Below are 27133 nucleotides of genomic sequence, written 5' to 3'. Positions count from 1 at the left end.
ATGTATGTCTATGGGATCTGGCCTTGTACAGTAAGGCACGTGATGAAACAAATTTCACAGAGTAAACTGGTATGTGCTCATGAGGCAAATTAAAAGGAATTGGGATTAGATGTGTGTTTCATTAGGGAGAAAGCCCCAGATCTGGAGAGTAGAGCACAGCCTGCCTGAAAAATGAATGCATTTCTGTGTAGTCTGGTAAGAGGCTGCTGGAGAGTGAGGGTTGCCATAGCAATACTGAACAATTTTAAACAGCTAATACTTCCTACACAACTGAATGCAGTGGGCTGAGGAGTGGAATCTGAAATCATCCTCAGCATAGCTAAGTTAAATTCAAATGCATTTATTAAATGTGCTCTTATGTCACACTGGCTATTCCACAGGCCCTCAAAGGACTGCACCAAGTAACACGCTGTCTGGTACAGCAGCTCTCAAAGGCAGGCACACTGAAATGGAGCAATGACAGCTGAGTACCACAAGATGATTGAAGCCTCAGTGAAGGACCGAATATGACAGGAAAACAACCTCTGTGTGATGCTGTGTCCATTTAGAAGAGATAAGGACTGGGATTTTGACAGTCTCTTTCAGTCAGGGGTCACTGTAAGCTGCACGTTCTAGGTGGCTGAAAAAAAAAAAAAGCAAAAGATAAACTTACAAGGAAACTGATACAGTGGGTATTTTAGAGAAAGTGATGGCACTTGTTATTTATTTTTCTTGATCCGTCCTGCAGCAATCATCTGCCACTGAAAACCATTTGGTATTGGATGCTGTTAGAAGGTATAAAAAGGGAGAAGGGAGGGATGCAGTGGTCCCTTCCCTAGCACACCTGTAAGAAGCTAACTTACCGTGCAAACTTTATGCTTGATACATTTAATTTGAGCTTTGCTTTTCTGTTTGTAGTTGTTGTGAATTTTTTAATTGAAATGTGGATCAGGTACAAATTTTGGGACAGGGTAAACAGAAATTGTTTTGCTTCAAACAGCTGCTGGGGAGATTTGGAAGGTAGGATAACAAGGCAGGTAAGAGCAGAGAAACAGAAAATCTCAAGAGAAGTAAGGAGATCCTCTTCCCACAGATGCAACTCATCAAAATCCAAAGTTACTGCTTAATAGTTACTAATTCACTTTTTGCCCCATGAATTTGTCTAGTTTCTTTATGCACCTCATTTTAGTTTGGCATCCGCAGCTTCTCACGGTAGTGACTTTTATACTTAAACTGCCAGTGTGAAAGTACCCTTTCCTTCTTGAGGCATAAAACCTGGTCTTTTTATGTTATCTCCCTGCTTCTTGACATGTGGAAATGCTCCTGAAGTCTTTGGAGGTGAAAAATCCGTTTAGGCTCTTGTATATAATCTGATGTGTCCTGAGAGACAATAGTTTTCCTCTGTGATTAAAAGAGTCACAACTATCCTTTATCCAAATTCTTCCTATGAGCATGTCCGAAATACTCCAAATATTTCAGTTCAGCTTTTTGCCACCTTACGCTTTGCTGACTTGTTCAAGTACAGAGACATTATTTCAGGCTCAGAGGAGTTAGTACGCTGAAAAGTTCTGTAACAAGCGCATTCTTGTTCCAAAGTAAGTTTGTTATGAAATCACGCTGTCTCCAGTGCTGACAGAGGCTATTTCATTTTTGCTGAATACTGTGCAGAGTAATGAATCCAGCTTTGGAGTGGCAAAGTTACATTATACAGTCACCCAAGGGGGTTCTCCTTGTCCTTGTTGTGCGTACAGATATGTGCAGTCTAGCGAGTAACTTGTATGTGGCTGCATATTTTATTTCTCCTCTAAACACTGCGCTGTCAAAACGTATCTGTCCTGTCACATGGAGGAACTGTGCCTCTAGTTGTAATTAAATAACTTTTAATAGGGATGTGCTGTCTTAAATGCATCTTTTTATTAGTTTTAAGTTTTAATCTTTTTTTTTTTTAATTTACTCTCTGCTTTTGATAGCATGTGATGTCTTCTGAGCACTGCCCACCACTTTAAGCACAGACGTGCACATGGCTAGCTGGATGCTTTTCTAATCAGCAGCAGCTGTGTTCATTTGTAAACTGACATGCCTGCATGGCTGGGCCTGATTCTTGGTGACTCTCAATAGAAATCCAGTTGTTTTTATAAACCACAGGTTTCTGCACTGTTGTCCGTAACAGTAATGTTTTTTTTCCGTGTTCATAATCACAATGGATCTGTACCTCATCTTTTTGCCTGTCTTCTCCATTTAATGTCATTTCCTTTAAGACACTTCTAGTTTCTTAATTGTGAACTTCCTTTGAAATAGTTTCATGACTGATGCGTTACAGAAGTGGCATTTTTTTTTATAGTCTGAGCATCTTTGTCTTGATGATCCCCCTAATGGTGATAACAGCGATGGAGAAGGAAACAAGCTGTCAACAGGTCAGAAATCTTTGCCATCTGAGTAGATTCAGTTCCCCTGCTCTCTCATCCAGGAGTGAGATATTATGAAATTACTACAATGGAATATAGGTATAAATAAAAAAGATAGTTAAGATGGAAATATGCATCTCTCCCTGTTTCTGATTTGAAGGAAAATTCTAGAGGCAGTTAGCTCTAGCTCCTCATTTTTACCCTTCTGATACCCCTAACAGCTGTATCTTCTCAAACAAATGAACAGCATTTCCAGCCCTCCTAAATTTCAGAGGAATTTAGAGTAATTGGAGACATTGTTTCAGAGGATTAGGCAGCCAAACTGTTTTGATTTACAATAAGATAGAAATCCTTAGGGATAAGCGCTCACCACAGTCTTAGCAGAGCCCTCTTTTTAGTCTTGCTTCCCCCATTCCCACTCATGTCTTGAGGTACATGTCAGCAGCAGGTAATAATATTGTCTCACCGGCTTACCTTGGTTCTGCTCCTGTTTGTGCGTCCTCGCTTCGTAGTACTGAGGCATATTAAACCAACAAGAATTAACGCTCCTCTAGTCACCTCCTTCAAATCCTCCCTTCCCTGCCATGTCCCCACAAGGACAGCCTGGGGGCTAAGCAGAGAGCAGCTGAGCTTTACAACATGCAGGAGGCGTCTTCAGAAATTTAGCAGCATTCCCTCAGAAGCGCAACACCAGAACTCAGAAGCACGAAGATGGCTTTAGAAAGTGACTGTGAACATCTGCTGCTAAGCCAGCCCAGATGCCTGGGCCCCAGTGTCAATTATCTGAGTTTATGCTGTAGTCCAGGCATGTCACAGATCCCTTTCGAAAGTAGTTCTTCAGTTCCTAAGTAACGTCAGAGTTTGAGTGACTTTATGATCTCAGCCAACTTGCTTTTGCCCAAATCTGGAAGAATCACTCAGGATGGGTGAATGATGAAACGCTATTTTTTTGCAGAGAAAGCGCCACGATGTTGTCTCACTTCTGCTCTATAAGCTCTATTTTAAAGATACTATATATCAGGGAAGTCAAGAACACATTTCTTGTGTAATACCTTATGGATTTCCTGGTTCTGAAAGGCTGCAAGGAAATGACAGTCACTTGCAGACGCATCCCATTAGGAAGTTTAGCTGAAAATTACATATGGTTTTATCCGTTTCTGGCTGTTGCATCCCCCAGAATGAGGGCAGGTAATAGAATCTTTGCTTCTTATTTATGAGTCTTCCTGCGAGAACTCAAATAGGAGAGATCCCTTTTAATAATGAGTTTGGCACAGGTCTGAGAAAAGCCTCACTAAAAAATTTAAGTAATACTTCCTCTCCCCCACAGCCCTGCCACCATGAACAAAAACACAGAGAAAGGAGGGCAGAATGGAAAAGATGTGGAAAGTAAGGGTCCTTCACAAGGCGCATTCAAGAAATAAAAATAACACATTTATATTTTATAACGCAGTCCCTAATCACCAAAGAAAAAGCATAAAATTAAGCAATTCCCTATAAGCATTCTGTATGATAGCACTGCTTTAATAATTAAAGCATAAGTCTTTTTTGAAAGAACTTGATGTGCAGCTCCTTCCTCTCCAATGCACTCCTCTGACTGACTGAGCTTCATATAAAGCAGTCCCGCAGTATACTGTTTTTACTTTTTAAAGCTTCAGTTTGCTTCTTTTCCTCTTTGTTTTATCACCCCCAGTTTCACAAGATGATCTAACTGACCGCCTTTGACAGTCACAGTCCAAATTGCATGGCATTTTCCAGAAACGTACAGCCAAGTGAAAGTTCCCAGGGTTTCCCTATGTGACCGCTGTTTTTGTATCTAGAGCACATGGAAAAGCAGGCACCTCAAATGTATGTTTTCTGTGCATGAGACTTTGTGCACTCAGATCCCACTCCAAATGATAGGAACAGCAGATGTATCTCTGCTATTCCATTTTTAAAATGCTTGTGTGAACTGCAGTTGAAAGGCTGGCACGGCAAGTTTCTCTGCTCCAAATGGATTTGCTGGTCTGGTGCTTTCTGGACTTTTGGAAATGCCCGTTGTCACATTGGTTGTTTATGAAGCTTTTTCTACATTGACTTGAAAGCTGCCTATTTTGTGTTCTCATATGCCCAGATGTGGGAACCGGTGCTGAGGGCGCATGGGGCTGGCTGCAGAGGGCTCATTAGCTGATTTGGTCAAAGCTCTTGCTAGCATCTGTGACTTCATTTATGTGGAATAACAAAAGGCCCCTCCAGGTGCAAAATGCCCCAAGCTCTTCTGTGAAGGGCTCTCACTTTGGCTTCCTGACAAAGGGCCATACTGCTCAGCGCAGTTCCTTAGGTGTAAGAAAGGGGGAAAACCTGCCTCACTGAAAGTAGAGGGCCATTTTGAGTTACAGTTTGGGCCTCTGATAAATCCAAAGCTTGGTTTCTCTGGAAGCCTATAGGAAAATCTGTAGCTCTAAGGGTCAAACAGGAAATGGTTAAGGGTGGAGATTTTTATTTTTTAATCAAGTGAGCATTCACTGACAAACAATGCAGTGAAAATGTTTTCTGAGGTTCTTTTTAAGCCTTCTTGGGCAACTGTTTGTTTGCTAGTGACAGAAACAGAAGAGCCATACCCAGTTAAGGCTTCATAAAGCACAGCTGGATAGGAAAACACAAAGAGTATGAGTGAATAAACAGTGTTTTATGACCATCTTTAATTAGCTGATCATGACTTCACCAGAAAACAATACTTACAAGAATGTGGCAAATGTTATAATACATACAAAGGAACTAATTTTCTCAGTGAAAACAAGCACATCTTCCTAAGAATATAAACACCTTTTGGTCTTTTTAACTGCCGCACCAGGAATGTTATTTTTCAATTGATATTTTAACTCTATGGATTTGCTGTGGAGGAAAACAGAAACTTTGGGAAAAACACTCAGTTTTGCGATGATGTGGGTGGGAAAGAAAACTTCCTTAATTTGAGGAGGTGAAGGAGTCACCTCCTCAGCTCATTTATTTTTAAGACATTGTCTCTGAGAAACTGGGAATGTACCCAGTATCTTCATATGTTTTCTGTTAGGCTTTCTAAGCAACCAGTGAAGGAACCTTGGGAGCTGATATTGAATGTGAAGTGCAGGAATTCATGCAGCTTCCCCTCTATTTATATAAAGCAAAAGCCAGGATCATTGGTTGAAAGATCCACTCAGACTACTGGCCACTTGACTGGCACCAAGTGGCAAGCAGGCTATGATGAAGAAAAGCAGAATCCTGTCTCCTTTCAAGAGGCTGCCCAGAAAAAAAAGCAGATGTTACCCATTTTTCACTGTTTCTTTGTACTGTTTCAATTTTCCATCGAAGGAATAGGACCTGAATTCTTTGTTGGTCCTGACTATAGCTCTTGGGATTTTTCATGTAGGGGGAAAATCGTATTTGGCCATAGATTTCCAAATAGCCTCCTGCCACCCCACAGGAAATAGAAATTGTTATACTTCCCCTGGTCTATTGGAGAAGCCATAATTAACAAATATAGTAAAGACTTTTCTGAAGAGTTTTTTTAATACTCAATCTCTCTTTCACGCCTTCTGAAAATGAAATACGATGCAGTGAGACAGAATCCAGCATGAAGTAGTTTGATAACATTTCCATCTAGGGTACAGCAGTTTTTAAGACATGTTATTTTATATTTCACTGCATCAATCACTTTTGTCTGCCCTAAGCTCCACAAATTGGTCAGGGTTGTGCTTGAAAACTGGAACAACCAGTAAGTGAACAAACATGGAAAGGAGAACCCGTAGGAAAAATCTCAGAGTAAATGCAATTTTCTGTATTTTCTGTTAAGTCTTTTCTTGGCTTTTGTGGAAAACTAGATGTCTGAATTTGGACTGAGGAGTGGTTGTGTTTGTGTGAATCCATAGTGTCCTCATATATACGTTTCCTCTCTGTTGCTGAAAGAAAATAGGATGCATCACAGTACGGCTGGCCCAGCCCCAGCCCTTCCATGTGATCACCGCAGCTTTCCAAGAAGGCTGGTGTGCCTCACAGCTCCTGTCTCATTTCCTCTTTTTTTTTTTTAAATAATGCCATTGCTATTCAGAAAAGCTTCTCCTTTCACAGAAAGAAAATAAAACAACTGCTGAAGACTTTGAATTTTCTACATGATGTTGATATTTAATTTAGGTGTATTGTTGTTAATGTCTAATGTAATAGCTTGTTCCCTCTCTCTTTAGTGTTGTTAGAGTGAGATTTCTGTGGTTCATTTTTCTCTTATGGAGAATCAGTTTTTCAGTTTAGCTTTAGGCTCCTTTTGTACACAAAATGATCTCAGAGGGGGCTCATAAAGATAGTAGGAGGAAATAAGGGAAAAAGCAGTGGTAAGTTCTTGGCTCTTGCTTGAAGATATCTTAAGATGCAAACCAGTGGTTATGTAGGTTTGGCATATTGAAGGTTTATGATGTTAGACAGCAGCTCTCCTTTATAAATCACTGTGATAACCGAGGAACCATGTATCCTGTTCCTGAACCCAACGAAGAAAAGTCTGCATTTGTTTTTCTTCTCAAAGCCTCTTTCCAGATACTTACTGTGGCTACGTAATAGCTAACTCAACTATTCTATTTTAAAACTCTTGGTATTTTAATTTAGAAAACAGTAACCAAAGTACAAAAAGTTTTTGATAGAAGCTTGAAAGGGGTAAAAAATGGAGAATATGAAAAAGAACTATATTGAAAATCCTGTATGCAGAAGCACAGTTGTATTTGTGTTCATACTCCACTGCTGCTAAGGTGAATGGCGCATTCAGTAGCGGGCACTTTGAGATCTACCTTTACAGAGATGGAAACAGGGGAAGAGATGCTGTTCTAGAGACTGATTATGGCAAAACAAGGACAAATACTGAATTACTTCACGTCGACTATAGTGCTTCTATCAGAACCCTAACATTCATTTTCACACTAATTTTAAGGAGAATTAAAATTAGAAACATGCGTTCATGCCTAGGATGTCAGAAAGGCCCTGAAAACTGGCAGTGGGAAAGCAGAATAAAATATTTGGCACTTGCTGAGTCTCCCCTGCTTCCCTTCTTCAAAATGTTGTTGTTTGTTTTTTTTTTTCTATCTTGGATATTTTTTTCCTCTTGGATATGATTGCTTCAATTACCCAACTCCTACTAGTCCTTTAGTCCTCTGGTGCAAAATAATTCCACAGGATGCAATTGTTTTCCTGTTTTATATCACAGACACTCTAATTAGCATGCAGGGATCCAGCACAACCCTAACGAGGTGATATGGTAACGTCCTGCCAGGTTACACCACTGAGTTGCTGCTTCAGCTTTAGCTCCCCAAATCACCTCGAGTCCCTGATTTAGTGATGGTATAAACTCTGAAGTCAAAAGGCTTGCTGAGGCCACGTCTTCCACAGTGAGAGAAGTTCTTAAGTAATTTGACTTCTTATGCAAGTGTCACTGGGGTAAATTGGATTGCTATTCCCTTGGATTCACAGAGGTATGGGAAGTCCTCTTTTTTTTTCTTCTTTTTTTTTTTAAGAGGCATTCAGAGGTAAATGGTCTCCTTCTGGTTCTGTGAAGAGCTTTTACATTTCAGCAGTCATACCATTATAATGAGTCAACCAACGGACCATCTGGTCCTGTATTTGATCTCTGGTAATGGCCAGTACCAGATGCTTCACAGAGCAGCAGAATCTACAGCCGAATAACCAGCCAACAAGGGGAGTTTTTCTTTTTAGCTCTTGTCAATTAGTGGCTCATTTATGCCTTATAAAATGAGCATTTGTTATTTCTAATACGTTTCGTTATCCAATAATCTTAATTTTACAGTTGTTCAATACTATTTTTTATGAGTTAAAGGAAATTCGCTATAGAGTATAGGTATTCTGGACACATAAGTAGTAATACAGTTAATTCATTATTTGTTCCAGAGGCTGTCATGTTCTTCAGCTGTGACTTGCTATTTCACCCTAGCTCAATGGGGCTTTGTTCTTGTAGTGACAGGAGTCGAAACTTGAAAAAATCTTAATGAATACCACAGCTGGATATAGAAGGGGTTCAGTTGGGCAGGTCCTGCTTAGTTGCAGGGGCAGAGACAATAACATTGATTCCTAATTCAGGATTACTGAGTACATTTTATGTTTTGGATCCCAAAAGCTCTGTAGATGAAGCCTATGAGACGAAGGAGTGATACCTTCATTAGTACCTCTTAGTGCTGTTGCAGTAGAAACTATCTAAAACTATTTTCTAATTTGCAGTATTTGCAGGAACAAATAGGAAACAGCACAGACTGAGTTCATTTCAAGCTGTCACTTCCAACAGATGTGTTACCATGCACTGTGCTGGCCAGGCAGTGGGATGTTCTCAGTTAGTAATGGCTTGTATATTTAAACTCGCTATTTTTAGCTCTTCTTCATATCTCTTATCCTTTGTTTTCTCTTTGATGACAGAACGATGAACCTTTGTGCCTTGTGAGACAAAATTTGATGTGCTGTTTCTCTCAGGCCTTGAGGATTGTTCCAGAATTTCAGAATTTCTCTATCTCAGAACTATTTAGCATGTGGTAGACAGGCAGAGCTGTGTAACTCCACCTTTCTAGCTAAGCTGTGTGTCAGCGAGGTTCAGTAATCAGGAACTGAAACAATGGCTGACATCTCAAGTACCCTTCCCAGAAAGCTGTCTTCCTCCTTGGCTCACTTTAAAAGTGACTCAGGCTCTCAGCCTTTTGGTCCTGCTCATTTCTCAGATGTTTTGATCTCCTCTTCCTACCTGTGCTGTGCTTTACGATCTTTTAGTTTTGCTGTTCAGAAACAGTTATAACAGTGAAAAAGACAGTTTTTTTTTCCTTTTTTTTTTAATTTATTTTTTATTTTTTATAAAAGATCAGAGCTGCCATCTAGCCAGAAGAGTGCTACAAAGAATTAATTAATAGATGGAAGAAGCATGCAGAAGAAAATGATTTTACTTTGAGTGCAGTGAGCCAGCACATTTATGACAGAATTGCTTTGCAGCTACCTTAGGGACCACAATGTAAAAAATAATCTTATGCATGAGACAAGCAGTAGTGGAAAAGACTGCACTTCACTGTAAGTTAAGTGAGAAGTCCAGAAGAGTAATTCTGTCAAGTGTGCAGGAAAGCTAATTAAGTCAAATAGCTGTGAAGTCTCACTGCTGCTTCGTGTCAGAGATGCAATTGATTTGGCCTCATATAGAACTCTGTATGTCAATAAGTCAAAAATTCATATATGGCCTAGAAAATGATGAACTGTTTGAGCAGGCTTAATGCAGAATGCTGTACAGTATAGATGCAAATGTAGGAGGTTTGAGAGGCTTGTGGCTTACAGGTGTAGGTGAAGATTGGTTCTTAGATAACAGAACATGCAAATGCTACCTCTGACAGACAAGTTATAAGGTGGTATCTAGGCTCATTTCTTTTGAACCCTCTGTGATATGGATATCTCACTATCTGTCATGCAGCAGAACTCTCTCTAGTTACACAGAAATGGAGCTGGAATTGCTTATTTTCCTCTTTGCTAAAGGAAAGGCTACCCTTGTTTTTATCTCCATTTCATCAAAACGTACCAGCAACTTTTACAAATCACAGCAAGCTGAGGGAGGGGGGAAGAAATGAGTAAAGAAAAAAATAATGTCTTTCCAGTGCTAATATTTACCGTGGCATCAAAAGACAATTGATTCTCGCGATGATTAACTGCAAGAAATCCTAACGCAGCAAAAAAAGCCGATGATAAATTGACACAGGGAAGGGAACTGAATGAAAGGAATAGGTTTTCACTATAAGCATAAACTAAAGCATGGCCTCAAGTGACCAGATGGCTCAAGGGATTAACAATGCTGTATGGTCTTTTCACCTTCCTCCTGTCCCCTCCTCTTCCAGCAACAAGTTCAAATATCTGAGTTAGTAAAGTAAGGATTTACGCAAACATAGCTTAGAGAGTCTTCATCTGCAACAGGCAGCATGGTAAAAGTTGTCACTATTTCATAGCACTATCTCTGTGAGAAGAATTGTATGTTAGAGTTGTACCCTTTTTTTGTTGTTGTTGTTGATGAAATGAAAACATTTGATTGGTACACATTGAAAGCCTTCAGTTTTCTTTCAGGCTCTTTTAAAAGACATCATTATGCTTATGCCCATTTTGTAAACTTTGGAACAAAATTGTTGCTCTGAAATGAAAGCCGTGTCATTCAAAAACCCCTACAGATATCACATTTTCGCTGATCAGGAAGAAAGAGCTAGACATAAAACATAAATTTGTGAACATGGACAGGGGGATCTTAATTTTCAGCACGCAGTGTTGTCAGAAATGTTTCCTGATCTTTCAAACATTGTACTTTCACACAAGAGCACACACGCATACGAGAAAAGCACCATCATGAGGGGTAATAAGTGAAAATTCTTTAGGAAATCTTAGCAGACTACTTACTACTAATGGCAACACTTCAAGTCATTTCTTGAGGATATGAGCTAGAAGATGATTTCTTTTTTTCTTATATCTGTAGTACTTGCTTAGTAAATAAATAGACTTCAATCCTCGTCTTGAGGGCCGTAGGTTTTCTGTGTTTCATGAGCATGAAAAGCAATAATCAGGGCCATTGGTCATATTCCAGATTGAAATTAATAGTACTGATGATAGTAAAATATAGACTTACATTTGAGGAGAAAAAAAGTAAGGCAAAAAGCTAGTAAAGCCTGTACGTGAATCTCACTCATACTACAGTACCATCTGTTCTTGTGTGGCACTTTTTTAATTCAAAAAATACATCTGCAGCTTGGATTTTCAGCTGGTCTGCTGACTTTTAGCTACAGACTTAAATTCTCTTTCTTTTCTTCAATAGAAGTAACATTTTAGCCTCTATGCAAGATAAACACAGAAGATAAAAATGTTAGTTGAGTTTAATGATCTGATTTTCTGCTCAGCTTGGATAAAACTGTTTTTCTCCTTTTGCTTTGTTGCTTCCTTTCTGATGCCTTTTTTTCTCCTCCCACCAAATGCATGATTTGTATTTCAGATGCTAAAATACATATTTTCTTTTATGTTCAGGCAAACAATGTTGTATTAAATTTTCTTTCATAAATTTTGACCTTTCAAGAAAATATGTTGGCCCCACTGAAGTTACTGGCAAAATTTGCTGGGATTTCAACAGAGAGGAGGTTACCCTCAGGGATGTCATTGTGGTAAAGCTGTAATGCTCCAAGTCAGCTCAGAATGGGACCATTTGCCTGTGATTTCACACTGTTTCTGGTCTGACCTACTAATACATGCTGTTTCTCTCTGGAATGCTGTGTCTCAGATAGCAGTACTTAGGCACTAGCTACGCAGCAATATTTGGGTCCAATGGCACATGTGAAGGACAAAGTTTGGACTATTAATCTCTGTTGACTGTCATAAGCCACAAACTAACATTGTTTAGGCTACAGATTGTTGCTATATACCGCACCCTTTCTTTACTCCCAAAGATACAGCTGATAACACTGCAGCCTTAAGTTGGGATGGGTACAGATCTGCTAATTTGTACAACTCTAGAGCACATGGACAATCCTTCCTTACTTAGCTACAGCGTATGTTACAAAGAGTCAAGAAGCTTGCGCATCTTAGAAACATAAAGACCAAGACAGGTGGTTTGTCTGTCTTTTGCCTATTCCTATTTAGGCCATCCCATTTATATTAAATAAGAAAGGGGAAGAGAGAAATGCTCAGCTTGAACAACAGTTCCTGGTTCTGCCAGGACCTTTCAACAAATCCTTACTTTGTGCAAAAAGTAATCATTAGATTGAGTAGCATCATGGAAGAGAAGTTCAAAACAATGTCACAGCTGCTGCTGAGGTAGCTCAGTACTGAGTAGGCAGACTTTTGCTCAGATCCCCTTACTCCCAGAGTCTTACTATAATCGCACTAAGCTAGTTAATGTAGAAAAACAACATGAGGAAAATACATAACTTAGTGTTAGCTGACCTTGAATACAGTTGGACATCTGGAAGCAGGGAGTTGCAGACTAAACTGTGTGTTCAACAGGGCCTGCACATCGACTCGCCAAGCATTGCACAAGTTCACTGCAAATCACCTGAGAATACCTGTTCGCACCTGAGTAATCTGCTTTTAAGTCTCTTTTTTTCAGGCTTTTTTTTTTTTTTTTTTTCGGATTCTCCCTCATTTTCTGTCATTTAATACTATGCAAGTATTGAAGCCTCCTTTCTCTTTGTAAACTCCCTTGGATCTTGCAGGATTTTTCTGTTTTGTCTCTGCAACACCCTCTGATACCGTCTACCATCATGTCAGCTGTTGTGTGATTTTTTTTTTTTTCATCACACTTGCAGGCTTAGCAATTTTACAGAACATTTACTGTGGTGGCTTTGGCAGGAGTACGAGCCTGCATTTCTTATTCAGATGAAACTGCTGTAAGTTCACTGAATGCAGTTAATCAATAGAAACAAATCATGGTGACACTGAATTCGTGAAGTTTACTTGAGGTTTATACATTGTTAGGAAAAAAAAAAAAAAAAAAAGGATCACATGCTGGCACACAGAGGGTTTTCAGCCATAGACTCATGACTTCATGACTTTGTTGCTTCTGCTTTCTCAGGTTAATGTGGGCTTCCTTTGGCTCTCCGAAGGTCACACGCCATTTTTCTCTTCTCTTGAAGTCTTGGTTCAGACATGGGGGTAGTCTATTGATCTTCAGCCATTTTAAAATTCCTTAAATATGTTGCTTTCTGTGATGTATCTGCCGTGCATAGTGATGCAGTCTGAAAGTTGCAGTGCTGGTATTTACATTCATTGACGTTTATCGTAGACAAAATATTTCTGTGTAAGCAATTTTGTGAAGAACATAAAGCAGTGGACTCTAACCGTGGTTGTACGTATGGCAAAAACGGTTTTATTTCATAAAAATCCATTTCCTCAGTGAGTATTGTCATTCTATCAAAAGATATTTGAACCATAATAATATTTCTAGAGGAAAAATTCCTTAAAACTATACATAACCAAGAGTAAGTGCAAAATTCAGCCCCACAAGTTCAGCATCAAGATCCTGTGTGTCAGACTTATTTAGAACCTCAGTAGTTGGGACAATTTTATAGTCCTTCTCAGATGACAATAAAATTCAAACCAGACTGTAGAAATGTGCAAATGTTATTGTTAGTCTGTCTTTCAGCTTTGGTCTCATAAAACACATTTGAAACTGCAGATTTTCAGTAGGAAGGCTTTCAAACGGCCAGCCATTCAGGACCAGGGGAGATAGAATGGCAGTGGGAGGACCAGCCTTTTCAAAGGTGGGCACAGGCCATGTAAACAGATGTGGCTGCAGTGAATGGGCCAGCCTGAATAGCGACATTGTTCCTCGCCTCCCAGAGCACTGAGCAGGCACCAGCACAAGTCATACTTGCAGATGAGAGCTTAAAGTCTGCTTGTTAGCATTTGGGGGTGGAAAAAACAACCGACACCAAACCTGACTGCATTTAAGTTTTATTAAGTCTATCAAATATCACAGACATTACCCCCCAGAGCCATTTCCGAGGCATTCCTGAGCAGTATTTACAATATTTTTTTGTTTGTTTGTTTTTCCTGTGTGCAGCAGAGTTCATTTAGAGAAAGACACCCTCAAAGCCACTTCAAGAGGAGCTTTTGCTTTTTTAAATTGATGTTGTAGTTTATTTTGGAAACTAGCTCATTTTCCATTGTCTGTGACTCACGATGGGCCTATAAATAGTGGCTTTAATACATACATGGATATATAATGCTGCTCAATAGCTGTACATTAAGTGCATTCCAAGAAGGAAGACTGGAGAGATACTGTAAACAGATTTTGTATAATGATGTACACCCTGCATTCAGTAACATCTTCTGGACTGATTGTAGGGAGACGATTCCTGTGTGCTGACAGAATTTGAGCTTGAAACTTTCATGCCTCTGCTGAGTTATTATACACATGTTCATTGATTTATTTCATAGGGAACTGTTACTGTTGAATACTTGTAAAGGTCACATATACCAGCATTTGGAAACTTGCCCAGGTTCCTTTAAATATCCCCAGGGATGCTGAGTTTTGTGATTTCTGAGGCCTTTCTGGGGAAGAGACAGGAGTAGAAATGCAGCTCTAGTTTGAGAGTTTGAGCACTTCAGTAAGAGCCCAGTAAGAAAATTCTTCATAAATACATACCACTGCATTCTGGTGCATAGGAGTGGTGATTGTTCCTTTCCTCTAGTAATGAAAAAGATTTGTGGGAAGTGTGTTTCGGATGCATGCAGCCTTCCATTTTGTTAAGTTTACGTGTAAAGATTGTGTCCTTGTTCTGTAGATGTTTGTGCTGTCTGAAGCATGCCAAACATCTCCAAAACAGAAAAAGGAGAAGCAAAACAGGAGGGAGAAGAGGGGAAAGGAATGCATGTTCCTTAAGGGCCAGTTTCCATTTGTCTCACAGTCAGAAATTATGTGTAGTACTTCTGTAGAAGCTAAATGAGCATTGTATGTAAGGTCTACTGATACTAATTTTCCAACCTCCAGGTCCTTTGTCTGGCTCAACAGCAGCTTCAGTATGCTAGGGAAGCAAAATAAACCCAGCAGACAGCTTGCTTGAAACGGTTTTTCAGTGTTGCCCTGGAAGTTTGCAGTTGTGCTGCAAACCTGTAGACAAAGGTAATGTACAGGAGTGTGCTTGATTCCATTTATTTTTGGAACAGCACTTGGTTGTTTGTTTTTTTTTGGCGTGCTCTTAAGGCCTGTTTGATATATATATATTTTTTTTCCTTTTTCTTTTGGTAGTGTGAGTCTATCTCAAAAAGAGTGATAGGGAGTAAATAAGGTGGCCTAATTTAATTTCTTGTTCTGCCGCGCGCTGACTTTGTGTCTCAGGTCATTAATGGATCTAATAGGATTTTGGCATGAAACCGGGGAGGGGGAGGGCAGGGGATGAGCCGCAGAGAGAACTGCTGCCTTTCTTAACTCGAAAGCAATGTCAGGCCTATCAGCTTTCTCTTTAGTCCTTCCTGACAGAGCTGGAGGCACTTTTCTATACATGAATGTGTCTCATGCATTCATGAGGCTTTTTGACACCACAGCCTCTTTTGTTAAGAGCTAGATCACTGCTCTGCCCTTCTCCCAGCTGCCATATGGTGCGGTGGAAAGAGCCTTTCAAAGAGGGAGTGGGACTGAGGGACTGAGGCAGAGAGAAGAAAGAAATTGAACTGCAGTAGATGAAATTGATTTATTTTCAGAGCAAAAGGGGCTTGTGACTGCGACTGGTGGAGAGAGGGGATGCCTTGGGATAGAAAATCATCGCCCGAGCAGGCAAACAGGCTGTTCAGATGACAGCCATGCTGTGTGTGCTTGTTCTCCACACAGAGCCCTTGAAAATAAACATACGCATTTTTGTTATCTTAGTGATGCTATCTGAGAGTGACTTACAGCCCCGATGCCTCAACGTTGGGCCTCGGCTTCATTTCAGCTTGCAATTTTCACTTCTTTTTTTTTTTTTTTTCTTTTTTCTTTTTTGGAGAACATAATCTCTCTGCAGTACCACATGTGCATAACTGTCAAACATTAGTCTGACAACCTTGGAAGTTTCTGAAAGATACCTGTCCTCAGCATGACAGGTAGAGAAGTAGTGCTTAAAGGAAAACGCCACTTGATAATTTCCTCTGTGAAATGTGGGCAAATCTACTAAAAGAAATTGCATTTGTTTAGACCTACAGCACATTACCTTATTTTACCAGGTGACCTTTATTCTTCTCTAGAATATTAAGACCATGTCTATTTTATTTTATTTTATTTTATTTTATTTTATTTTATTTTATTTTATTTTATTTTATTTTATTTTATTTTATTTTATTTTATTTTATTTTATTTTTTCTTCTTACACTGCCTTCTGCTTCAAAAGGAAGCCTGCTTTATGTCTGCCTGCAGTCAGTTTTAATTCCAGACTTGGTGTCAAAAAAAAAAAAAAAGGAATGCAATGCATGCATGCAAGTTGGAATTAAAATAGTTTATTTTGGAGATTATTTGAATTTTGAGGCAAGCTGAACTTCAATTTTGATGTCAGTATGCATCAGAAAAATATGTGTAAGAATGGACTTTTCAACTGCATTTAGGAAAACTTCTGATTAAACTGATGGAAATCACTATTTGTATTCCTAGAAAACTCTAAATCTCTGTCATTATTTTCATACCTCTGTAGGTCTAAGCTAAAATATGGAGGATTAGGTATCATCACAACGTGATGTAGAATTTTTGGGATTTTTGTTTTAAATTCATTTGGTGTCTGTGTTCCCTGAGCTACTTAAAGAGACTCATGGGAACTGTAGTTCATGGGATATGCGAGAGGGCTGGGAGATCAAAGATCTGGATCATTTCCACAGGAAGAGAGGATAATAAAGAGAGAAACAATAAGAGGGTTATGGTATAAGTTTGCAAAATTGTGATTGGCATGGTAGCTAGGGAAGCATTATTCTCTATTTCTCAGTGAAAGAGCTGGAAGACACCCAATATCAATTTAAAATAGAAGTTTTGAAGTGAATGAAGGAATACTCTTTTTTCACCCTATGCATAGTTAAATTGGAGCTCTCATTGCTGCAGGAAGTTCTGAAGGCCAAGTGTATAAATGGATTTTAAAAAAATAGATTGAAATATTAATTTGAAGATGCGTAGCGTTTATCTTACGCACAGAGCTCTGGATGCAGTCCCTAGGTTGGGAAGTCCCAGAAATGGCACTTGTTTGGAAGCTGAAACCATCAGCCAAAGGAAGCAATTAACCTCTTTTTTTTTTTTTTTTTTTTCTTTTTGCCTTTTCTACCAACCACTGTCAAAGGCACAAATGTGTACTAAATTAACTTTTTATCTGACCCATTTCAATTATTCTGTTGTTCATATAAGATATTAATCATTTCGAGTAAGCTGGGCTCTGTCCTTACTCCATTTATCCTGTCAGGTACCATTCATGTATTTACTTCCCTATTTCACTTTTGATTTTTAACTAGAGGGAAGATGTTGAAGCATTTGGGAGATTTACCAGACAGGATAGACCTGTCAAAGGGGAAAACTCAAATCCACACTTCCCAGGAGACATGATGGGAAGCTCAATTGGCTTTTGAAAGAAGTTGAACAGGCTCCAAGCAGCACACTACTCTTCTGAAAGATCAACTGCTTGGATTGGATATAAGCCAAGATGATTTCTATTATAGACAGATTCTTTTTGAATAATAGTAATAAAAAAACGGTTTTGTTACAGGATAAGCTGTTGCTTAAAAACTGGATTTTTCATTTCCCAAAAAGTGCTGGGCAGTTTATCGATCACTGCAAATTTAAGAACTCAAAATAGCAGCCAGGTTTACTAATCACCTAAAGATAGTTTTAATCCCCACTTCTGAGACAGTATTCTGTATGTTTGGTTTGTTTTAACTCGGAGGTAGATCTTCTCTGTCAAGTTTTGGCACCATATGGTAAAACTGACAAATAAGGAAAGTAGACAAAGGCAAAATAGGAGGCATAGGCTTTGGAACAACTAGGAGCGGTAGAGAACCTGCTAGGGCAAAGCCAAATGACTATGAAAAACCCAGGAGAGCTGTTCTCCCCACAGGTGCATTCCTGTGCTCTCAGCTAATGTTGTCACCCTGGGAGCTGCTGGATCTGTCCTGTGGTTTCCATTTGTCTCTTTCACACATATATGGCATATACTGTAGATGTTGTAACTGCAGCATGGCTCATTGTGTGAGGGGCAGAAAAAGAGGGTCACTGATGTTTTGATGGTTGGTGTTGGTAGGATCTCGCTGTGTTGTCAGTGCCCAGTGCAGCAGGCAGTCCCAGCTATCTCGTCCCTCCCTCTGTTAGTGTATGTACTCAGCCTGAAGCAGCACAAGAAAGAAAGGTCACTTTTTAAATATCCCACACAACACAGCGGATGTGTATGGACAGAGCACAGAGCTCCACTGGAGCCCTGCAGTGCTTGGTGCAGTTAAACAGGATTGTCCTTTCACCCTATTCCCTGATCGGAGTAGATGGAGAGATGCCAGTGTGAATTCCTTTGGCTTCGATTCAGTAGTGCCTTTGAGTAAGAGTCAGCAAAGCTTGTTTTAAGTTAATGATTGTGCTACACGCAGTCCTCATGGAGAACATGTGCAAGGGATCATGTTCCCCTTTTATGCGTATGTCAGCCCTTGAGAAAAGCAGAATGAGATGAATAAAACCACTTCATCAAGATTATTTCTGAGAATTTTCCACTGAGTCATCCAAGTTTCATATCTTTAAGAACTTAAATGATTATATGGTCGAGTTTTGCTTTCTACAAATAAATATGTATGCAAATGAAGAAAAGGATTTTTTTTTGGTAGTGGTCACAAAAGAGCTATTGTGTTGCTTGTTTGCAGTTGCATTTTTTGTCTTTGTTTTTCCTTCCAAGGAGTGATTCTTATTGTCAAGACACTGAAAGTACTAACCTTAAAAAATGCTGCTGCTTTTGGAAAAGAGAAAAACAGCATCTGGGCTAAATTCTGACCTCACATTAAAAATCATTGTTAGTCACAAAGATGTTTATTCAGTATTCTTCTCTACTACCTCTCATTACAGTAGGAAAAGAAAGCCAAGTTTACACAAAGGAGCAGATAAGTGATATGTTTTTCTTCTTTGCTTATTTGTAATATCATTATGTGTTCTGAAGAGAGAAAGAAATACTCAGCTTGGAGCAGACCAGTGATCAGTGATGGTCTCAGAAGTGCCATAGGGAAGGGCATGAGACCTGCATACTTCCAGAGGACCAGTCCTCTGAGCTCCATGGCAGCCAGAACTGCGGTCCTGGCTCTTCCTTTAGGACTGGGCAAGTATGTACTCCTTCCTAACCCACTTGATGACCTGTTGACCATCAGTTGGCTGAATACTCAACCTACTGATCCCTCTAGGAAGGAAGTTGAAAGAAATACAAGTAATGTGCAAGAATGCATTCTTATCATGTCTTTAAATTAGTGCTTTACAGTGTAAAGGAAGTTATTAAATAAAACACGTCATGTCAACAATTTCAAAATGTTTTATGGAATTACAGTTTTTGGCTAAATAGCTCTGGATTTATACACACGATCCAAACGGACTGCAGCATGGTTTTGATGTTCAGATTGACAGATTTACTATGCGTTTTAAAATATGGCAGCTATAACTATGTGTTTAATCCACTCAAGAATGTCAGGTGTGATCAAATATTCATAAAAGAAAGTGCTTATGAATTGAACTAAAAAGAGTTAAAGTACTTAGCACTTTATTGTATTAAAAGTAAACTGTTTGTGCAGTATCATGTAACCAAAAACGGACTCAAAAGTGAAGTGAAATGTTTTTAAAAAGGTCAAACAAATCATTTAGTAATCTAATTTTCATACAGACTCAGACTCAGTTTAGATCAGATGCAGTGAGAACAAATGGTAATCACTTTTGACAGATTCCTTTGTTTTTGATAATTATTGTCTTGATGTTGTATTTGGGCTGCCTGGTAACATTTTTTTATTCTTAGCAGCAGAGAGGGAGCTAGCTAATCAGTTCTTCAAAGGGTAGGTTAAACATGTAGATGCAAAAAAACCCCTATATTTTAGCAGTCTCCTTAGCGTTTCCAGTATGTCTTCCTTTTGTGAAACTCTATTACAAACTCATGGCAATGGTGTTATATGTGGGTAGTGGGGCCACGTGTTTCAAAAAGGGAGCTGAAGGACTGAAGATGGCTTGTTTCAGGTACTGCCGCTACGTAGAGTCCCTGAGGCCGTGAGATCTGAACTAATGCTTGTCACTGCAGGAGGAGGTGGAATTCATCTTAATTTTCATTGAATAAGGAGTCTTGGAAAATCATTTGACAGGACATTAGGCAAGAGCTGATCTACATTTCAGTTCATGATTCTGGGTAGCACGGATGTGCCAAAATGCATTGTTTTCCAGTTGCTGCTATTCATATATGATTTTGACAATGAAGATATTATTATATGAAATTCATTCTATATCATCATTAGGTGCCTCATTACTTTATGAAAATTATGTCCTATCAATAACTGTAATGTCAGTAAGATTTCATGGGGGATATCTGTAGGTAGATCTGTATACTTAGTATTTAAGTGTACAGCTTGTGCTAATTATTATTATGCTCCAGTTAAGTCCTTGCCGTCGTTTAACTATTGGAACCATGTTTCTGTCTTGCCTAGAATGAAGGTTTTTGTGGAGGAAGATGTCTTCAGTAACTGTATTCACAGGAAAGGGCTACTCTGAAGAGACTTGGTGACTACTGATTTATCAGAGAATCCTTTGAAAGCTGTCTTCTTAGTAGTGATATTGAAAACTTACATTTACTGGAACACGTGTGAGAAATACTTTAGAGTATTGCACATGTGAGTTGCAAGTTGGTTTTATATTAGGTGGGTGACTTTCTGGAGCACTTTCTGTAGCACCTATTGCTGCACATTTTCCTCTTTAGTTTAGCAGCATTCAGTCAGCAAGCCTGCAGCAAATAGTTCAGATACAGTCTAACTAAACTGATGCATGAAAATCCTGGGAGAGCAATACGCCAGAATTTGACACTAGCTAATCATATGGTTATCGCAGAAACATCCATTTCATTTCATGCCCCACATTTCCAAGAGCAAGATGTAACCAAATTACACGTACCGCAAAAACTGTTTGAACTAGTTCTGCTAAGAAAGTATTTGTATATATGGAATGTAGAACTCTGCTTCCCAATCAAGTTGTTTTAAATATAGTTAATATTAGCAATTAGCAATGAAAATGCATCAACAGAATGTGAGGTGAGTGATTAACAAAATCTTAGGGACTCTTTGAGCCTATATAGTAAATAAATCATTTGTGTGTAAATATTACTATTAATGACTTAGGATGTTTCCTGAACCCAGTAATGTAGGCTTTGCCTGATAGTGAAGCAGAAGAAATCAGCAGAAATCATTGCGCTAAGAAGTAATTTAACGCTCAGGGAATAAGTCCCTCTTTAAAACCAACCTTCATTTACCTTTGAGACACAGTGTAGAACTGGCACTGAGATAGGACAGTCTGGGACAATCGCTTAAATCAAGCATATCTCATACTGTCTGATGAAAGCTGAAGGATATAGGTCCTGCATTTCTGCACGCAAATTCCTATGTATCAAAGTCTTGACTGATGCTCTTTGTGGAGATTAGTCTTCAGCAATCTAAGTTCAAAAGCCTGATAGCTCCTTCAATCTCCTTTTTCATTTTGTTCTTGTATCTGTGTTATCTCACATCTACCTGCAATTGCAAAGACTGTCCATTTTTTTTTTTTTCTTTTCTGCATATTCTTTTGAGGTTTAAATTGTTGGAGCAGGAAATGGGAAAATAGAAGAGAGAAATTTTGCTACATATGGACTTCCAAAATGAATGTAGTTTTACAGTTAATGAAAAATTATCTGCGTATGGAGGTGTCCAGTGCTTTTACCCACAGAGATCTTCAAGGAAATTGGTACTCGTTTTGTCCACAGCCTTACTTGTGCTGAAATATACAGGGTTAGGGCTGTGCAAGTTGGGAAGAAGAAAGAAAGCCTGGGCTGCTTAGCCTTTTTAATGCACAGTACTGTTATACTGCAAGTTGGAAAGAAAAAAGAAAGCCTGGGCTGCTTAGCCTTTTTAATGCACAGTACTGTTATAGTCATTCTTCTCCCTGTTTCACATATCATTGATTTCTCATAAGTTAGAAGTGTACTTTGCTCAGCAGCTGAAGGTTTATTCCTAAGTATTTTTAACCTTCTGCCAGATGGTTTCTGCTTAATTCTGGAAAACACACACACAAACAAAAACCTGCGTAGAGGTTTAACCTTAAATACAAGTCTTCTCAATTTATCCCCAAGCTAAGCATAGGTCAGTGGCATACGTTTCTGCAGTCTTGACAGATGCAGTAGGTGATTCCTTAAACAAACACAAACCCAACAGAGGCAATATTTGCACAGATAACTATCAAGTCAAACAAAATAAGCTCTGTCTTCATTACAGAACACAGTGCAAGATGCACATCCAGCCTCTGAACAGAAACACATTTCTTCTGGTATTTCAGCTCTAGATCATATTGAAGGATGCCTGTACCCACATAAATAAAGTTGAAAAGCCGTGTGTAATGAGAAGCAGGATATGATCCCGTTCGTCACTGTTAGGGAGCTGCATGCCTTCTTATGTTCAAGCTGGATCATATAGCTCTGTAGTTACACAATAGGTAAGTAAATATTGAATCGCCCCTCTTCCTGTCCCCCCCCCTTCTTCCTCCCTGACCCTAAGAGGAACTGTGGAAAGATTGTAAGAGAGGGAAAAAAGGCAGCTTATATTTGCTAGAATTTAGCTTCTGGCAAGCGACATTATAAGGAATTCATTTCCTGGCACATAATTTACATGTCCAGTCCTCCCACCCACTCTTTTTTTTTTTTCTCCCACCCTACCCCCACATCCCTCCCCCAAGCTGCCTGCTCTGCAGTGTTCCCGCAGCTTCCTGCCTTATGTTTGCTTTCTATTTTCATATCCATGGGAAAGGAATCTGCTTTAGCAAAGGCTGCTATCCTGCCTGCACCAGCCAGCCAGGGCTGCCACCTTTAGCAGAGGCCACAGGTATGCGGACTTCATTAAATGGTGGTGAAGCATTGAACAAATGACTGTCATTACATTTTGGCAGTGTCAGCTGGAGAAATTTTCTCTTTGCTTTGAGGTTTTTCCTTTCTGCTGGCAATAGAATTAATTTTTTATTTTAAATATTTAATCTAAATCCTGTTTTAGGGTGCTATTTTGGGGAAAAGTCAGTTGTGTCCCTCTTGCTCGTTAAGGGGCTCTCTGTTGTGTATCTTTGATGCTGCTTTGGGCAGCTCTGCTACTTTGATCCTCTTAGAAATAGGCTCATTACAACATCCACCTCGCAGACTAACACTTCAAAGAGCTTTGCCAAGGACAAAGGGAGGAATTTAGAAACAGAGCCAAGTGGCTCTCAAGTATCTTGACTAAATTACCTTTGTACTAAGAGTAACTGGCCCAGTTGCAATTCTGAAAGGAGGAAACAAAGAAGTAATGCTCTGTGCTTCTTTAATGCATTTCATATCGAATTAATAAACTCATTCAAAATCTTATAGAATTCAGTGCCAGCACAGCTGCTAAACTAAGCAGACACCATTGTCATCGTAACAAACTTCACAGTCACTTGGACTAAGGTGAATCAACATCGCTGCCTGATTCACCTAGCCAGTGTGATAGAGCCACTCAGCCAGTGAGACTAAATGAGAAAATGGGCTGTTCTCGAAATTGTTACCTCCTGAAATACCAGTAATGGCATTATGAGTGGTTCATACATTACGAGGTGTGATGCGTATTGTATTGGTCCAATCTAATTTCATTACTTCAGGCATGTTTGATTTAGGACTTCTTTTAGGAGTATAATGCTATATACTAATAGTATTATGTGCTTTCAACACCAGTGACAGTACTAGATGCTGTACAAACAGAAGATACTAAAGTGGCTTTGTCCCACATAAACTGCAGTGCCAATTGGAGAGCTCAGCTGATACCATGAGTGTCTTAGGATTACTGCATATCATGAGTGGGCAATGCTGCCTAGCCCTTGTGTGTGACTGTGAGCCTAGACCCTCAGATCATATTGCCGTAATCCCTACCATGGGAAAGGCTTTTTCTTTTGAAATAATTTATGACCATAGTTTAAGTAGTAATGATTCTTGAAATAAACCCTCTACGTATCAAATGTAGTTGACATTCGTTATTCTAATCACAGGAACCTAGTATTACAATGCAAGTTGTACCTACTACTGTTGTAAGTATACTAGGCACCTCCTAGGTGCCAGGGTGAAGGGTGCGGATGGCTGTCATTCATCAACCTTGACCATGCTCATGAACTCATTTATGACTCCACAGGAATTGTCATAGCCTCTTGCCTATGCATTTTTCTATTGCATCTTCTTAGCCATCCTTGAAATGTTCTTATGTGTCTCTTCGAACCAATCCTTTGTTCTTATGGAGTTTAATTAATCTTATGAGTTTAATTAATGAATTACGATTTTTCTGGGCAACAGGGGGATAGTAGCAACTTCTTGCTTATAGGAATTTATTTCAGAATGATAATAAAAAAGATTACATAAACTTGGTGAACCACATTTACATTACACTTGTTTCTAATCTGTCACAGCCTTCTCTATAGAAGAATGCTTGATCTTTATAACTCAGCAACAAGTCTGGGGAACCTGCCTAGCATAGGCAGAACCTCTGCTAGCAGATAGGAGTGCAAGAGTGCAGACACTCGCAGTGTAATCTTGTTATGCCTGTGTCTAGATGTAGTTTAGGTTCCTGTATGTTGTATGAATGAGATAATCTTGATCTGTCCATCTTGCTTTGGACATCACTTACTGCTGTGTCTGGAAGATAAGGCATCTGTACATAAACAAGTCTTCTTCAAACAGCATGAATGCCTGCAGTGTGCTGCATGGACTCTGGGATGAAGTCCTTCCTTCAAGAGAATTCTTTGCAGGTAGAGTAACAGTTCCCTGTTTCTAATGCACCTGTTCTCTGAAGGAATTCCCCAGAGCAAAGACTGGACAATAATGCAATTTTCTAAAATGGTCCCACTTTTTATTCTGTCACTGGCTTTAGAGGTTATAGGCACTGACAACAGGACTCAGCAGCAATTTTTTCTCCACTTGTACATCACTGACAGAGCCAAACGAGTCAAGCAGTGACAAATAGTGCCCTTTCAAAACTGTAGTTATTCCTCACTATATCATTCCTGTTTCTGTTGGCATGTGCTTGCTGTCAGATGTAGTTTCAATATAGCAGGGCACTAACGCAGTGGTTGCTATGACCTTTTATGCAGAAAGGTAATACTTTTCTCTGACTGTGCTAAGCAAAGATAGAAAGCTTAAGATATCCTTCTACTCTTGAACTGACCCTTGTTATTTCTGTCTCTGGACCTGTGGTTTATCTTTTCACAGGAAGTTCAGAAGTGTTTGAACAGCATTTGAAAGCTTGCTGAGAGCTTACCTTGAGGAAAGGAACTATGCCAACTGAACTCCTGGAAAAAGCTGTCTTAGGGCCTTTGGAGGTTTACTGTCCTGATGGACTATGCATTGTCTTGAGGGCTGTAACTTTGAACTTAGTTGTCTCTAAATTTCTCACCATCTTTAACACAGCTGACCTTTAGACAAGGAAATACTGGTTTCAATTCACATCCCCACTCTTCATAGTTATTTCCCTGGAAGGCAACCCTAATCCATATTTTAGGTTCTTTTTTTATATCCGTTGCAGCATTGCTTTTTGGTGAAACGCTGAGTTCTGCAAGGCCCACGTGTTAGTGTATCCAAAGGAGCATCCATGCCCAATACATGAGGAAAACCAACTTTTGCTAATTGCTTTGGTCTGCTTATAATATTCAAAAGCTATCTGTCGTGCCTAAGAAAAATGATTTCTTTTGGAAATCTTAGCACTATTTCCAAGATGTTTCACTTTCTTTTTCAGAAGCCAGCGGGACAGTCATACTGCATTGTAAAATATACTTACTAGAAAGCTAATTCTAGTGCTTGGATAATTTAATTCTGTTCTATTTTGAGCAACATAGCAGTGTCTGTAATAGATTCTCCTTCTTCAGTCCCTCTTGTAAAGATGGGGTAGATTCTTCAGAGGCAGCTGACTTAATAGGGAATAGTACCAACTTACTGGCGCTATGAATGCACGTAATTCATCATTGTTTGTCCTGGAAACTCGTTCTTCTACAACTCATACATACTTTTCTGTTTTTAAGACATCATATCACTTCTATATAAGGTGAAATAAGGTCTTCACATACTTCTCAAAATTGTGGCATGTCTTTGGGAGACTGTTTTCTAACTACATGTTTCTGTTCTTACTAAGTTTCCCTAGAAATTTTAGGTTTATCGTCTTCTGCTTTTTTCAGAAACTCAAGGAAATCCATAGCCACAGGATTATATTAATTAATTGGAACTGCTTTCTGAAGGGAATTTACTTGACCCGTTTGGTTAGTTTCTGAGGAAAAAACAAACAAACAAAAAAAAAAAAAACCCACACTTGTTTTTAGGATAGAACTAAAAAAATCAGATAACCATAAAGGAGAAATGATGGAAAGGGCTGACAAACTGGGACATGAGGGAAGGGAATGGCTAGGCTTTCTTTCTGTCTTTAGTGAAATGTTAGTCCTTATTTTACCCCAATGCTACAACTCTTTTCATGAGAAACTATGTTCCCATGTTCCTTAATGGCAGAAATAAAACCCAGTGATCTGAGATTTTTTTCTGAGAGAAAGACAAAAAGTACAAATTTTCTTTGATGAAATGTCATTCTAAAGACCTATAGGTAACTAGATATTGTAAACAACCTAATATTTCTTGCATGGTATGCTAGCTAGTTCATAAAATATCTAGGGAGTTGATATCATACTACAGTGTCTAGGCACTTGTATTTATTATTGGCTTTTGGAGCAGAAGCAGATAGATTTGCCTCTAGTCCATAGCTTTTATAGGCTTCCATAGTAGAAATATATATTTTTTGTATTAATTGCACACATTTAATAGGAAAAAAAACTATCTTAAATGCAATTAATATTTAGAAATTATACTTTAGTACTTACTAGTTTATGATAAAGTAATATATGGAAGTATAGATATATGTAACTATAGGTTTCAAAATTGTATCTGCCACGTGGACTTACCAAGATTATATACAAAGAGTAAATGCAGTGGGCTCGGCTGGCTTTTTTGTCATCGTGAAAATACAGAGAAGCATCTTGTGGCTGATGT

General features: G+C 39.0%; 1 long non-coding RNA gene across 4 annotated transcripts in view; it reads left to right on the top strand.

Annotated features, from left to right (window-relative positions):
- LOC125691954 (uncharacterized) overlaps positions 1–27133 on the top strand; it is a 221236-nt gene that overhangs the window by 166517 nt on the left and 27586 nt on the right. The window contains exon 1 of one of the 4 annotated variants that reach the window (XR_007376371.1): positions 22827–22940. The exons of the other annotated variants lie outside the window; for them this stretch is intronic. This is a non-coding gene — a long non-coding RNA (uncharacterized LOC125691954). Of the gene's footprint in view, positions 1–22826; positions 22941–27133 lie in introns of those variants that run through there. 4 annotated transcript variants of the gene reach the window in all.

Source organism: Lagopus muta, chromosome 4 (assembly GCF_023343835.1).
Source record: "Lagopus muta isolate bLagMut1 chromosome 4, bLagMut1 primary, whole genome shotgun sequence".
In the NCBI taxonomy this organism is placed as follows: domain Eukaryota; kingdom Metazoa; phylum Chordata; class Aves; order Galliformes; family Phasianidae; genus Lagopus; species Lagopus muta.
The sequence above is the reverse complement of the archived record's forward strand: the minus strand, read 5'-3'. Positions and strand labels throughout refer to the sequence as shown.